Consider the following 10,036-nt stretch of genomic DNA (forward strand, 5'->3'; position numbering starts at 1 on the left):
TTGCATCGGTTCAGATCTGAGTTCAGAGGAATTCAGATCTGAACTGAGCAGATCTGTAACAGCAGAATTCAGATCTGAACTCAAGTCTGAGTTTGGATCTGAATTCTCAATTGCCTTACCTTCAGTCATTGCTACCAAATTGCCTTTGAGGAGTAGCAGAAGTGTCCTAGGGTAAATTGGGGTGGTGATGACACCCAATTCCCCTCAAAATTGCATCAGTTCAGGTCTAAGTTCAGAGGAACTCAGATCTGAACTGTTGCAGATCTGCAATAGGAACTCAGATCTGAGTTCTGATCCGAGTTCTCAATTGCTCCTCTTGATGTTCAAAGGATCTCTTTTTTTTTCATTTTATATATTTTTTTCTTTTTGTAATGGAAAAAGAAATAAAAGTCTGAAACACAAGCAATTCTTTTCGGCTGAGTGCTGCAGATCTGAATTCTACTGATCTGAGTGCCGAATGCAACTCAGATCTGCAACACTCATGTTTTTGTGATTTTTTTTTTCTCTTTTTTTTTTCTTTTTGAATGTAACAACACCAAGATTTAAAGGAAATGAAATATACCTTTATTAAAATGAAACTGAAACCTGAAAAAGAAAGTAATCTACTTAAGAAAGAAGAAACAAATTAAATCAGTACAGCTGTTGCATTCAAAGCTAAAATATAAAATGATGCAATTAAAACCATCTATGAATGCAATGATGACTGAGACCAGATTAAGAATGCCCAATGTTTCCTAATATTGCTTCCCTAAATCCCCGGCAACGGCGCCAAAAACTTGATGTGTGGCTCATTGTGACACTAGCAAGTGCACTAGCCATTCAAGTAATAAAGTAGTGAGTGAAGTATCGTTCCCACGAGGATTTAGGAAATAATTACCAATACTAAATTGAGCACTTCTTATCTGATCAACAAATAAATCAAAATTTTAATGAAAGCTAAAAAATCCTAAATTAAAATCTATCTAAATCATTGGCCCAATTGCCTTCAAATCAGGTTAGAAGAGTAAGCAGTAAATGTCAATCTCAGAATTCAGCAATCTATCAATTTGGATCATTCGAATAAATCATGATTGAGTCTTGGGTTGGTGAAACCCCAAGGTCATGAACAGCCTCTCTCAAGCGCATGTTCATCCTATGCATGAGTGACGGTTCTTCTATCTCTAGCAAGAATCTAATCCCCATGCATGCATTTCTTCAAACACTTCTAAGGCATCAATTCAAATCTGAATTGATCACCAACTGAATTGTGCAAGTTATCTCTAACCTTGCACTCAATTCAGTTCTTGAATAGTAGATCTGAATTCCTAGAGTCTCTCTCAAGCACTCTAGGAATTCCAAGCTGTAGATTAATTCGGCCAATCTGAAAATTGCAGATCTGAATTCTCTTTCAAGCAATTCAGAACTTGCAATCTCAGATCTGTGAATTCAGATCTGAGTTTTGAAGGTTAGTTGGCCGAATTAATCTACAATAACACCCTTATTCAAGAAACTTCAAGTACAATTCATGACCATTTGAATGAATAAAAAAGAATTAGATTGCTGAACTGAAATTTTACAAGCTGAAATACATCAAGGAAGAATGGAAACAAGGAGAAAGAAGAAAGAAAATATAACAAAGAAACTGAATTCAAATCAAAAGAGAATGAAACTACAAATGATTTATTACAAAAGATCTTTGAATCACAAACCCTCAATTCGAACTCACCTTCTTCTTCTAGCTTGCTTGTCTTGAACTTCCTTCAGCCCTTCTTCTTCTTCTTCCTTGCGCCTAGCCTTCTTCTCTTCTCTTCTCTCAAGGTGGCCGAACCTCTAAGAGTGGGAGAGCCTTCCTCTCAAGCAATTGAACACCTCTCCCCCCTCCTAGAGGCCTCCTTATATAGTTTTTCAAGGGTGCTCTTGCCCCTTCTTGAAGCCTCTAGAATGGGGTGTATTACACCCCTTTCTTGAACTTTCTAGAGCTCTCTTGAAAGCCTCCTAAGGGCTGCTATTTGGGCTGCACTTAGGCTCTCTCTTATCACATGATAGCTATACATTGAGCTGCACTTTTGGGCTGAGAATGGGCCTTCCTTGCTGGGCCGAATTCTATTCATAGCTAGGCTTTATTTTCTTGGGTTTTCTCAAGGAATTTACTTGCTCTTCTTGGGCCAAAGTGCTCTCTCTTGCTTCCACGACCGGGCTGGACTGAAATTGGTCTTTTTGAACCTTCTTTTCTTGCCTTTTTCTTTTTCCTTTTCTTGGATTAATTATCCCTGAACTTATTCTTAGCATTAAGCTAAATTAAGGCAAAAATTAATAAAACCGGCATAAAAATCCATGATAAAGTCTTCAAAAATTATAGATAAATTGTAAGTTCATCAGTATTATTCTCTCCCATTCCTTTTGGTTCAGATCTGGTTCAGTTTAAGGTTCAAGATTTATCCTTGAAAATATGATTTTCTAAATAGGGAATGTGATTCCCAGTTGAAGGGAGAGAAAAATTTTTGAAATTTGCCCCTTATTCCGCAATCTTGTGATGGATCTCTCATCCTTTTCAGCACTTCCCGACAAGAGAAGACATCTCCCTTGGCTGCAAGGAATAGTGCCGCACTCTCTACTCACATGGATCCCAGGAATTAAAACCTTTTGCAAATCTTTTGAAACCATACATATACATATATATATATATATATATATATATATATATATATATATATATATATATTTAATTTTGCAAAACAAAATTCCAATGATTGAAATCAACTGCCAGCAATTTGGTTTCCATCAGAGAGAGTGCATTCCCGATCATTGCCATTGTCTGACAAAGGGGCTAATCCCGTCAGTATGACCACTCACTCAGATGAATTCTCAGACTACCCCAACATGTCTAGGTTTTGACCCCCACTAAGGATCTCACTAATTGATACATCAAAGATAGCCCGATCTGACACCTAGTGATGTGTCATAATTGTTAGACAGTCTTGTATGCCCTTAGATTCAATCAGATTTGATGTACTTTTGTTATTTAGTGGAAATAAATTAAAGTGCATGTTTGATTCATGTTGTTTGGTATAATTCTATGTAAGACTCTAGAATTGGACACTTATAGAAACTTGTGTTAGTTTTAAAATGTTCACAGCCATTGGATAAGTCTGGGGAGATTTATCCTACCAAGGCTGATACTGGTGTGCCACCAAGTGTTGGGATGGCTTGTTTCGGCCATCAGGGTAAGACCCAAGGCACATGCAGTATGGGATTGCTTGAACCCTTGAATTGGACTAGATTTCCAGTATTGCCCTAGACCTTGGAGACAGATGGGCAAAACTGGAAAGTTACACCCGACCCCTAGACTCTATTATGACACATCACTAGGTGTCAGATCGGGCTGTCTTTGATGTGTCAATCAGTGAGATCCTTAGTGGGGGTCAAAACCTGAACATGTTGGGGCAGTCTGAGAATTCATCGGAGTGAGTGGTCATAGTGACAGAATCAGCCCCTTTGTTGGACAATGGTAATGATCGGTAATGCACTCTTTCTGATGGAAACCAAACTGCCGGCAGTTGATTTCAATCATTGGAATTTTGTTTTAGAAAATAAGTATGTATATATACAGTTTCAAAAGATTTGCAAAAAGTTTTAATTCCCAGTATCCATGTGAGTAGAGAGTGCGACACTATTCCTTGCAGCCGAGAGAAAGGTCTTCTCTTGTCGGGCAGTGTTTGATCATTAAGGGCTGAAAGGTTAAGTGTAAGACCATTTAGGATAATACCTGATGGGCTAATCTTGCACCTGCCCACAGTCCTTGGGTTTTTATAAGATGGCTTGGCCCAGGGACCACTTAATGTAAGTGTTGGGCCCATAGGGTCCATGTGATGGGCTCAAGGGGGTCACTGAATCTTTCAGTGAGTTCGGCTGGGCCTTGTAATAAAGGCTGGGCCAAACCCATGTGACTTGTGTGTAGATCAATGCTTGGGTCCCATGCCATACAAAGAAGCCCAACTGTGCAGCAGGTTGGAAACTAGTTAAACACTGAACACTTAATGGGCCAAAAGCCCATTTCAAACTGGGCAAATATCATCACCAGTTCATAGGGCAAATCTGAGTTATTATTAGTAAAAGGATTGGGTCTTTGACCTTATCCACTCTAAGAGGCCAAATTCAAATTAGATTTGAATCTGGTAACCTCCTAATAAGATCAGGAGTTAACTAACTTGATCTGTAGATAGGATTATGATTAACATCTATCTAAATACTGATTTGGATTGGGATAACTCCCAAAATATTGGGAGGTTTCTTAATCAAGAAGAAAGAGGAGAAAACCCTAGCAGAAATATCAGATTTCGAACTAAGGGGGTTGGAGTAAACAAGACACATATCCTGCAATCTGAGATTTGATCTCTCACAGACTCCAGAGAGAAGAGAAAAATTATGTCCTCTTCGTCCCTGGACTTCTCCTCCTTCAGCCGCCGCCACTACCTGTTGGAAGATTGGATCTTTGCAGCAACAGGAAGTCAAAAAGCAGTTCTTAACAATAGTCTTGCAAGAAAGACAAAAGGATTCAGTATTATAAGTTTCCAAAGGGTTCTTGTGAAGAATCCAGTGTGTAGGATGCATCCTGCTGGTTCCGTTCCATCAATAGCTGTGTCATCTTCAGTAGTAGTGGATCTTGGTTACTTCTTTGGGCGTGAACACCAACTTTGGGAGATATTATTTCACCGGATCAGGTATAATCCTTCCTGTTTCCTTTTGGTTCAGATCTGGTTTGTTTATGGTTCAAGTAGGATCCTTGAATAATGTATTCTAAATTTAGGGAATATGATTCCCAGTTGGAAGAAGGTAGGAAATTTTTTTTTGAAATTTGCCCCCATTCTGCACCTTTCTTGGCATCCATTAGATGGATCCTACCATTCTTTCAATAATCGAGTCTAGGAGTCAGGTGTAACTTTCCAGTTTTTGCCCATCTGTCTCAAGGTCTAGGGCAATATTGGAAATCTGGTCCGGTTCAAGGGTTCAAGCAATCTCATACTGCATGTGCCTTGGGTCTTACCCTGATGACCGAAACAAGCCATCCCAACACTTGGTGGCACATCAGTATCAGCTTTGGTAGGATCTATCTCCCCAGACTTATCCAATGGTTGTGAACATTTAAAACTAACACAAGTTTCCATAAGTGTCCGGTTTTAGGGTCTTACACAGAATTACACCAAACAACATGAATCAAACATGCACTTTAATTTATTTCCACTAAATAATAAAAGTACATCAAATCCGATTAAAGCTAAGGGCATACAAGACTGTCTAACAGCACCACAGTGTCAGCCTTGTCAGGATAGGTCTCCCCAGACCGACCTACTGGCTGTGAACATTCTAAACTAACATGAGTCCCATTAAGTGTCCAGTTTACGGGTATTACACAGAAACATACCAAGGGAATATGAATAAAATATGCACTTTTATTCATTTACAATAAACTCATAAAATACATCATTCTGATTGAAGCTAAGGGCATACAAAACTGTCTAACAGCTCCCACTTGCACTTAGGTCCAATCAGGTACAAGTCGGAGTCCCTTGTTTTCCACATGTTTCTCAAACACTTTCTGTGATAGTGGCTTCATCAATGGGTCTGCTACATTTTCTGCTGACGCTACCTTCTGAATCAGGACGTCCCTTCTACAAACAATCTCCTGCAGTACATGGTACTTCCTCTTGATGTGCTTCGACTTCGAGTGGGCTCGTGGCTCCTTAGCCTGAGCAATGGCTCCATTGTTGTCACACAACAATGGGATGGGTGATGTGCTGGACGGAGCTACTCCCAATTCATGAACGAACTTCTTCATCCACACGACTTCTTTGGCAGCCTCACTTGTGGCAATGTACTCGACCTCGGTCGTGGAGTCTGTAGTGGACCCCTGTTTGTTGCTTTTCCAACAAACAACACACGATCCTTTCATGAAAACATATCCAAATGTAAACTTTCTATCATCTGGATCCGACTAGAAATCAACATCTGTATACCCTTGGATCTGTAGTGAGCTACCATCAAATACTAGACAAAACTCTTTTGTCCTTCGAAGGTACTTAAGTATGTTTTTTACAGCAGTCTAATACTCCTGCCCTGGGTTGGCCTGAAATCTGCTTACCACACTCACTACGGTAGAGGCATAGGGAACGTCTTTCATGCCATCAATCTCCAGAAGTCTTGGGAGACATCTTCTTGGAGAGAGTGACTCCATGCCTGAAAGGAACATTTCCTTTCTTGGAGTTCTCCATGCTGTATCTTTTGACTATTTTGTCAATGTAAGCAGATTGGGATAACCCTATTATCTGCTTTGATCTATCTCTATAGAGTTGAAGACCCAGTATATAGGAGGCTTCTCCAAGATCTTTCATGGAGAATTGCTGTGAAAGCCATACTTTCACCATAGTTAACATTCCCACATCATTCCCAATGAGTAGAATGTCATCTACATATAGAACCAAGAAGGTAACCTTATCTCTACTGTACTTCTTGTAGACACGGGGATCATCCGGATTTTGCTCGAAATCAAACAATTTGACAACAGAGTCAAAACGGATGTTCCAACTTATAGAAGCTTGTTAAGTCCATAAATGGATCTATTAAGTTTAGATACCATGTTTTCCTGACCTGCAGCAATGAATCCTTGCAGCTGCTGCATACAAATATCTTCAGTAAGATCTTCATTCAGAAATGCAGTTTCGACATCCATCTGCCAAATCTCATAATCATGGTATGCTGCTACAGCTAGCAGGATCCTAATGGATTTAAGCATGGCCATAGGCGAAAAGGTTTCCTCATAATCGATGGCCTCTTTTTGAGTGTAACCTTTCGCCACCAAACGAGCTTTGAAGGTCTCAACCCTGCCATCGGGGCCCTTCTTCCTCTTGTAAATCCATTTGCAACCAATTGCTTTTACCCCGGAGGGTGGATCTACTAGAGTCCAGACGCAATTGTTCCCCATTGAGTCCATCTCTGCTCTCATGGCCTCCACCCACTTCTGGGAATCTATGTCCAACATAGCTTCCGCGTAAGTCACGGGATCCTCCTCACTAGTCAAGGTTTCCACTAGGTAACTGTCCTGGTCATAACCATAACGGACTGGTGGCCTGGATTCCTGAGTGGATCTTCTAGGTTGGTTGCTACCTGGAACTTGTGGGACATCTTCCATTGCTCCTGAGCTCTCCTCATCAAGAACAACTTCCTGACGATGGGTGTCTAGGATGAAATCAATTTCCAAGAATTGTGCATTTCGACTGCAGAACACTTTCTACTCGCTTGGGTCATAGAATAGGTAACCTACAAAGCCTTTTGGGTAGCCTACAAATAGGCAATGGTTGGTCTTGGATTCCAACATGTCTGCACTCATTCTTTTAACATGTGTTGGACAACCCAAAATCTTCAAGTGTCTGACACTTGGTTTCTTTCCGGTCTAAACTTCATATGGACTATTCGGAACCGATTTGGTTGGAACCCGATTCAGCACGTAAATCGTAGTCTCTAATCCGTAACCCCAAAAGGATGTGGGCAACTTTGAGTTTATGAGAAGCAACCAGACCATATCCAATAAGGTCCTATTCCTCATCTCTGAAACACCGTTAAGTTGTGGTGTAGCAAGAGGATCTAATTGTGATACTATCCCATTGTCCTTTAAGAAGTCCCTGAATTCGTTAGAGAGATATTCGCCACCTTGATCAGATTGAAGAGCTTTAATTTCTCTCCCTAACTGTTTTTCGACCACTTATCTAAATTATTTTAACTTTTCAAAGGATTCAGACTTGTGTCTCATTAGGAACACGTAACCATATCATGAAAAATCATCTGTGAAAGTGATGAAATACACATGTTGATTTCGTGTCCTAACACTCAGGGGACCACGTACATCAGTATGTATTAGGTCAAATGTGCCTGTACATCTTTCAGACTTATCGTTAAATGGTTGTTTCATCATTTTGCCTTGTAGGCAAGGCTCACAGGTGGGAAGATCTTCTACAGTTAGAAAATCCAAAGGACCATCCTTTACTAACCTTGTGATTCGGTCAACACCGATGTGGCCAAATCGGTAATGCCACAGACATGTGGGATTAACTGTATCACGGACTCTCTTCTTGGGGATTTCAGCCGACGTAGTTTCAGTTATGTTAGTTTCTAAAGAAGGATGTAGAACATAAAGACCGTTCTCCAGTTCCCCGTATGCAATGAATCTGTTATTTCTTTAAATAGTAATCGTATTACTAAAGAAGACAGAATAACCATTTGCGCCAGTTTTGAGATAGAAATCAAATTTCTCCTTAAATTTTGTACATAAAGACAATCTCTCAATACAATAGTTCCTTCTCTAAAAAGTAACTCCATGGTTCCTATGGCCGCGGCTGCAACAGTTGCAGTAGTCCCCAAGTAGAGTGTAACTTCACCTTCACTCATCCTACTGCTTACTTTAACCCTTGCAGTGAATTATACGCATGAGTTGAAGCCCCAGAATCAATACACCAAGACGCAAAAGCTACCAACAGATTGGTTTCTATAACACAAATTTCGAAATTACCTTTCTTGGTTTCCAGGTAGGTAGGACAATTCATTTTCCAGTGCCCGGTCTTCTTGTAGAAGTGACAGGCATCCGATGCTTTGTCTTTCTTCTTCTTCTTGCCCTTAGTGGCTTTATTCTGAGGCTTCTTTACCTTCCTCTTTCTCTTGCCTGTCTTGCTAGTTTCAATAAGCATAGCTATAGGCTCATCCTTTCTAATCAGTTCTTCAGCTCTTTGCAGCATATTGCTAAGCTCTTGCAAGCTGGCATTCAGCTTGTTCATGTTATAGTTCATAATGAACAGATTAAAGGAAGGAGGCAAAGAATTAAGGATAGCATCTATCTGGTTTGCAAGGTCTAGCCCCGATCCAAGAGCCTCCAGTTCATTGATATATCCCACCTTCCAAAGACAATGGTCATGAACTTGTTGGCCCTTGGTCATTTGTGTGGTCATGAACTGTTTCAAGACCTTTTGTCGAGTAGAATGATTCAACTCTTCATACATCACCCTAAGACTGTCCAATATGTCCTTGGCAAGTTCAATCTAATCGAACTGCCTCTGTATCAAGTTGTCCAAGGAGGCAATGATGTAACACCGGGCAAGGGAGTTTTTCTCCCATTCCTGATAGTCTCTCCTTCAGGCCTCAGAAGCCCTATCGCCCGGATGCCCCAGGGCAGGATTCTTTGCCACTTTGTCTATCTTTTCAGAAGCTAGGACCAGCATAAGGTTCCTGTACCAGTCAGCATAGTTTGGGCCCTTAAGCTTGTTGTCATCAAGAAGCTTTGCAAATGATCCGTTTTCCATTTTTTGATAAAAGAGCAAACATCAGTCCACAACCTTATTTGATTCAAGTTAATTACATAGATATGGATTTTAATCTACGTTCCATTTCTATTTATTCATCTCTCGAGATTTCCCTCCTTTCTCAATGACGAATACTACGGGTTGTCTCTGGAAATGTGGGAAATCACATAGGGTGCATGGAGCCAACTGTTTCAGCTGCATAACCCGACTTCCTTTCTGTGAAGGATCATATCCAATCATCATATGAGTTTTCCCTTTGGCCTCTGCCAGACAAGGTTCAGAGCCGTTTTCAGGTAAACCTTTCTGTCCAGTGAGTGCTTGCCCATCATATTCATGAACGTCAAGGTACCGTGATAGAGTTCCCATTTTTTGTGAAGCCCCTCCCACATCGGTCTATGACGCCCCTATCATCTTATGAAACACTCAAACAAGCCCAACTACAAATGGATAGCCCATTTTTTGGTGTGTTTCCTCATTACTAAAGGACCCCTCCAAATGCTAATGATGGAAGGCCTTTAGAGAGTTCATCATATGAATCTCCCTATCACATGCACTCATATTAGCTGGAGGGAACAGTTAATTACGCCCTAGTTTGATTTAGGTCAAACCAAAGTGGCTCCCACTGACTTTTATAAAGTCAGATTTCGGTGGGCCTTAATCAGCTAGGGTTTCGCACGTAACCTCTTGATGAGGTATGGGGCCCACCACTGAGG

This window comes from Nelumbo lutea, chromosome 5 (assembly GCF_056320005.1).
Source record: "Nelumbo lutea isolate HS-2025 chromosome 5, American lotus-T2T, whole genome shotgun sequence".
NCBI classification, from domain to species: Eukaryota; Viridiplantae; Streptophyta; class Magnoliopsida; order Proteales; family Nelumbonaceae; genus Nelumbo; species Nelumbo lutea.